Source organism: Cavia porcellus, unplaced genomic scaffold (genome assembly GCF_034190915.1).
Source record: "Cavia porcellus strain 051 isolate PalLab524CR breed Dunkin Hartley unplaced genomic scaffold, mCavPor4.1 scaffold_8, whole genome shotgun sequence".
In the NCBI taxonomy this organism is placed as follows: Eukaryota; Metazoa; Chordata; class Mammalia; order Rodentia; family Caviidae; genus Cavia; species Cavia porcellus.
The window spans coordinates 75705895-75712820 of NW_026947491.1; the positions used below are offsets into that span (position 1 = coordinate 75705895).

A 6926-nucleotide genomic window follows, 5' to 3' on the forward strand; every position below is an offset into this window, starting at 1 on the left:
ATTGTTTATAAGTATATTTATGAGGTATGATGAAAAGTATATTCAATGCTACACTGAGTGTCATTTAACAGAAAGACAGATTTATAAAGACATTATAACTTATCTGCATCCAACCTTATTCACTAGCTCTAGCATTGTTCAAATTCTTGATCTTCCCCAAAGTCAAAATGGCCATGAAAGGTAAATGTTTTGAATTTATTTAGGACATCAAGATAACCATGATAGTTCATCACAAAAGACTTGAATGGTTTCAGAAAGCAACAGGAACATTACAGTAAGGATGTACAAAATGAGAGAGAATATTTTTAGGCCAAAATGACATTTCTTTTAGTGTACTAAGTATATTTTAAACATCATATATTCACCATATTTTTCAGTCATACTTCAAATGTGGCAGGAAGAAAAAGGCCTTTCCCTAAAAATGTTGTGGATGTGAATATTGATGCATAAAATAAAATGAGTCTCAGAGTTGTACCACCCAAACTGACAACTACCAGAAAACAAAAAGCCCCAGTTGTCTGTGTTAAGACTATGGCGAGAAAGTAAAAATCAGAGACAAGTGTAGTAATATATGACTGGCTGGGAAATCAGTGTCTTCAGAGGAGTCCTCCACTGACATTCCAAAACAACCACTATTGGGTGTATACAGTGACACGTGTGGTTAGTGAAAGCTTCCAATTTGGAGGTTTATGACTTTAATGGGCAAATATAATCCAAAAATGTCTCAAGAGGGTGGAAATGATTTTATGCTAAGGAGGATCATGTCCTAGAGTGTCATCCTGGGATAACTTAAAAAGGCAGAGATGATCTTATGCTAATGATCGTGTTCTGGAGTATAATCCAGGGTTGACTCTAAAGGGAATAGATGTTTTTATGCTAAGAAGAATCAATGGGAAATCTCAAATGTGCAGTACCAGTAATCTCAAGCCTTCATTTTATCCTTTGGGAAAGCATGCAAAATTAACCATTGTGAATCTGTGGTCCCCAATGACAACAGCATGAATGAAAAGATAGAAAATAAACTTTCATACTCCAAATACTTTCAGAAGAAATAAATCGAGAGTACTCTTGACCTCCATAGAATAACATTTTCCCTAAGTTTTTTTCTTTTTCCTAAATATGGTTTAAGGAGCAGGAATTCAAACACAGTGGAGAAATTACTCTCAAGAAACAGATTAAGTCTTACTCCAAAAATATTTTGCTCTCTTGAGGAAAGAAATCCTTTATTACATTTGACCACAAAATCCCAGAAATGGCCAGAGACTGCTCTATGCCTTACCTCCCACTTTTCCTGACTGTATCCTACACACCACAACTTTAACATAGCTATTGTATACCATTTCCCACTGCATGCTTTATAAGAGGAAAGCAGCTAATTTTTAATTTTCTTATTTCACTTATTTTTGATGGACATGAAACCAATGCAGAGATTATGAGATCCTAGACTTCAAACACAATGCCAGAATTAGGTGAATCAAAGAGTGAGTGAATTTTGCATGCAGAATGTAAGCACATACAAGACAGAGGATTATTATTTCTATTTGTACTCCCGCCTTGTAAAAAGATTAAATACCCTTGCCAGTTTCCGTGTGCCCCACCATGTTTCTCGTGGGAATGGTGCACAGTTCTATCCCATAGGTATTGGGTTTGGCCATCTGACTTCCTTTGACCATGGCATATAAGATGGTTTTTGTTTGTCAAATACAAGGCAATTGCGATCTGTCATTACAAACATCTAATTTGAGGCAAATTCAAACTACGCATTAAAATTAAATTACTGAAGTCTTCTTTTCATTTAAAATTTTGAAGCTTCAGTTTAGGGGATATTTTGGAGAAAGAAATTATTACTGAGTGATAATTACATGGGAGTTTAAAGTTCAATTTCATAATTGAACTAATAGATCATAACACTAAATTTACTTTTTATCCTATGTGCTCAATTCTTTACACTGCTGCTATCTCAAGAAAAAAAAAAACTATTATTTCAACAATAATGCAGCACCATTAAATTACATTTGACATAGAATAATTGATGATTTTAAAAGAATATCATTCTACATCCTATTTTAATGACAATTAAAGAAAGCTACACATCACAAATTTTTAAGTATTATGATCAAAGCAAAGATGACCTTGTACAGTTATTGCTGAAATACTCATCTTCTACATTTATTTTTTGCCTGTATCAGCAACTGCTTGCTAATTTATCTGATTTACTGACCATTTTACATTGACAACTACTTTAGAAATATTAGAAATTAGTATAGGATACCACAAAATAGGAGCGCCCTGGAAATTGAAAAGAAATATTGTGACGGTCCCTTTGATCCTCCCAACATTTCTATGTGAGTTTCTTAAAGGAAGTCCCTGTTCTACTTTTCTTGAAGTAGGTACTAAGATCCTTCTTCCTGTCAGTATTTCTCTATGTCTCAAGTCAAGAAGAATTTGGACAGACCAGCAGCCCACTTTACAGTTTACTATTCTCTCAGACAATTCTCTTGTACACTAATCAGACTTCTATATAACTGTCTATTTTTCATCAAAGCAGATTTAAAAAAAAAATACACAGATCTTCCTGGATCTTTGAATCTTTATTTCTGACATTTTTGTCATCTAAATTTTTGGTTAAATAGATTTTCATTGTTTTACTCTTATTAACATATTTATCTTGTTATAGGGCATTGAGTAAAATCATGAACTCTGTTTTTACAATTATAAGGAAGAAAGAAGTTAAAAAAAAAAAAAACACCAGAAACCAAGACAAAATCAAAACAAGCAAAGAACAACTTCATGTATTAAAATAAAAATTATATATGAGCAAAATAAGTTCTTAATTATTGTAATGAGAAATTTTGTTAAAGAATATAGAATTTGAAAACATTTTTCATTAAATGCATTATGATTTTCACCTAAGTAGGCTAAAGAAAACCATTTTAACTTACTCAGTGGTCAGATATAAGGTTTTCTGATGCTTAATCCTTGTGTCAGAGCCGGTGGGGTATAGCTCAGTGGTAGAGTGCCTGCCTAGCTCGAAGTTCTTGGTAAAGTTTCCACACATGAAAAGAAATGATGAATCCTTCTGTCAGAATAATTCCTAAGCATTTTAAAAAGTAAATTTACTTGATTTTTCCCTCAATCTTGAATTTTTGTTTCACGTCCTTGAAAGAACTTTTGTAACTTGATTCTTTCTTCCCCCAGTTATTTTGTGGCTGACAATGATGCATTGCACCATAAACAAGTAGGTATAATGTTTTGAGTTCAGTTGTGACTTTGAGACTTTTGCTGTCGCATTATAATGCTGAATACTCAGTCACTATTTCAGATAAATCAATCTTAAAATCATGCCCTGAAAATGGAGAGGGTATTGTAGACAAAATATATTAGCCAGTACACAAGATTAGTATCTGAGGTCAGCAGGAAAAAATAATAGGTATTTTATTGTAGCATACAGCCTTTTGTAAACAGAAAAATCAAGTCAGAGTAGGACAGCCCACCTAGAGTCAGCAAAGGAAAAAATAAGCTCTTTTATATTATAGATGACAATAACACCAAAACTCACAAGAGTTAAATTTTTCTTTCTTTGCCAGGGCTATATCTCAGAGCATACTGCATGCCTGACAAGAGCAAAGTCGTGAGTTCGATCCCCAGTACAAATTTTTTTTTTCTTATATCTATACACTGACAATGTTCCCATGTACTGACTAGAGCATCTCAGAATTACAATAAACTAACAACAACGTCTGTATGTCCCTGCCTCAGATTTTTATGCCATGGTATAACACATGTTATAGGCTGTGAGCTCTTGAAGGTATATAAAGTAATTAAGGAGTTCACTAAACTCCAAAATGTTTCACAAGACATTATTTTCTTTTTACATAGGCTGAAACCAGATCACCAGTCATGAACATGGATCACCCCAGTGACATGAGCTATAGTAGATTGTGGTCATTACTAACAAATGGGTACTGTTAATGTACACTGTTAAAAATAATGTATTTCCATTTAAGAATACCCTTTACAGAGCACTACATGCTTGAAATGTAAATCAAATATTAACACTAGAGTATTCATCTTTTAACATTGTATTCTTCTTCACACTGAAGTACCCTGTTTACCTCAAGGAAATGACTCTTGCAACTGTTTGAGCCGTGGTTGAATAGGTTTTTTCATGAACATTTTTACTTGGAAGGCTACTGACAAATTATAGTTATTCAAGCTTCTGTATTTGAGATTTTTTTTTTTTCAAAATGAACATAATGAGCCTGTTACCTCCAGGGAAAGAAATTTCTGTATTTGTTGCCAATGATAAAAGGTAAGCTTTCAAGAAAATGTTGTATCATCTACTGCTATGAGTTTGACAGCATCCTAAGTTAGATACTTTTTCAAGAATATTGGGTAATGGTATTTCCAAATATATTTTAATGTAGTATAATAAAATGTGTCAAAATGTGGCATATCTGCATTATTAAACCAGTATTTTCTAATTAACTGATGTAAGAGATTATAAAATAACACATAGGTAAAAGATTCACTTAAGGAGAAAACTGATGAAATCTAATGTAACATAATTCAAAACACTGACATAATTTCAGATTCAACATTACACTAACGTCTAAGAAACTACCATCTGCAAGTTTTGGTCTAGTATCAAATAAGAATATCTACAATAATCTGAAAAGGTCATGTTTGTTCCTTCTCTAACTTTGAGTATGAAAGTAGATTTAACTTCAACCAAATAAGCACAAAATAATGTTAGATACATAAGCAATTATGTACATTCAGGAATCTTCAATTAAGTAAGAAATTAAATTTGCAAAAGTATAAAGTAATGCAAATTTTTCACTATTCTATGTTTGTTCAGTAAACTATGTGGGTTTTTTTGTCTTTTTTTTTCCTTTTTATCAGTACCGGGCATCGAACTCACGACTGCCTGCTAGCAAACTATCTGGTTTTATAGATATGTAATTTATGTTAAATTAAAGATGTCTCATAGCTACTTTGCAGTAAATTAATATTCTAAATATTTTCCATTTCAGCTTTGATATTCAAAACTACAACAAAAAGTAAGCCTTCTTTGGGGTCTTTAACAAAAGATGCCATTATACTTATAAATGTGAGAATAAAATGGCCTCTTGAGGTTAAAAGAATGTAAAAATTGACACAATAGCCTTTTTTCTATTTAGATGGGTTGGTGGTATGTATTCATTGTAACGTATGAATTTTTTTGTAAAGAACTGTTTAAATTAAAATCTTCAGTGTGTAAACTACTATAGTCAATTTACAAAAATGCATTAAATCTTTTTCCTGCCATTAAACATTATGTATCATTATTTAGAAAGAAGCACAAATAATTTTCAGTTTGTAGTTCAGAAAAGTCAAAAGTGCTCTTTGTAGGTATTAAGCTCATTTTTATATGATATAGCATTACAACACTGGTACAGTTTAAAAGTCACCTCACTTTATGATCATTTAAATCCATACACTGTAAATTAACAATATCTAAACCTGAAATGATAATCAATGTTAACATTCAGTGAAATCTAGATAAGATAAATTAATCAACATTTAAAGTTATTGCTACATTTGTGAGTTGACAGTAAAATCAGAAGACTACCTAAGTTCTCTATTCCTGCTGTTCTTGGGATATGTTTATAATGAGCTAATTGCCATAGTTTCATAGTTTAAAAACCTTCTGTAAATTTTTTTTAGGTATTGTACCTTAATGGCTAAAAATATGGAACACTTCATGAATTTGTGTGTCATCCTTGCACAGGGGTCATGCTAATCTTCTCTGTCTCCTTCCAGTTTTAGAATATGTACTCCCAAAGCGAGCACTACAAAAGCCTTTTAACCCTGAGCACTTTTTAAATGGTTCTCAGTTGCTCCATTTGCATCACAACCACTGCTGGACAGCTTGGACAGCTCTCCTGATGCTGCTGACCACATCAAACTCTCTCCCTCTGCAGGACACCAAAGGTCATTGGCAGAGGTTTTTATTTTCTAATTAATTTACTTATTTTGCTTAGCGCCTATTTTTATTTTCTGATTTAAAATGTCCTTTCCTCACAAATCTGTCTTTCAAATACTTGCTCATGTTTGAAGGGTTATTCAAATGCCAAGCCCACTTCAAAATTTCTTTCTGCACACTTCTGCTGCTTTTCATGGAAAATACTTTTATGCTGCCTTAAACTAAAAAATAAAAATAAAGAAAAACTTTAAAGAACATCTTTTACAGATTTATATATTTAATATGACTCTTATTACCTTTCTTTGTTGAGCGGTTTTAAGGAGTATACAACACTTTAATTTTATCCATTCACTCTTTTATTTATTATGCAAATATTAATGATTGCCTACCATATGTCATAGAGTATATGATTAGTTAGAATCAAATGTTTAGTTAGAATTATAAATTTATACCATTGGTATTAGTTACAAAAATAAGTCACTCACTAAAATCCCAGTACCTGGAAGGCTGAGGAAGGAGGATTGCTGCGTGTTTGTGAAGAGCTTGGGCTCCAAAATGATAGGACCTTGGCTCAAAAAGAAAAAAAAAAAGTCAAGTTGCATGAAAAACTTGCTTCTTGATAACAGAATTAAATCTCTACTTTGTCTGTGTCTGTTTATCTAATTAGTTTCCAAAATATTGTATGATATATTTACACAGAATGACTCCTTGCACTAAGTGAATGTATATCATATTTGTTTTTATAACAATATTTAAAAGTGTTCCACGATAATAATCAAGTCAAGTGTAGTCTAAATGTGTTTTTCACACAAAATGAGAATTGAGTGATAACCATAGATCTAGAAGTGCTACCCTGGTCAGTTACGCTGAAATGTAGCATTAACTCAATGACTTGTTGTGACTATTAGAATTACTCTAAAATGATTTACCTTGCTGTATGATTCATTGACTATGATCC

General features: G+C 32.2%; 1 non-coding gene across 1 annotated transcript; it reads right to left on the minus strand.

Moving 5' to 3' along the window:
* Nucleotides 1-5728: 5728 nt before the first annotated feature.
* Nucleotides 5729-5835, minus strand: LOC111753359 (U6 spliceosomal RNA). Its single transcript, XR_002788166.1, has one exon. It is a non-coding gene; the product is annotated as a U6 spliceosomal RNA (small nuclear RNA).
* Between the last annotated feature and the right edge of the window lie 1091 nt (nt 5836-6926).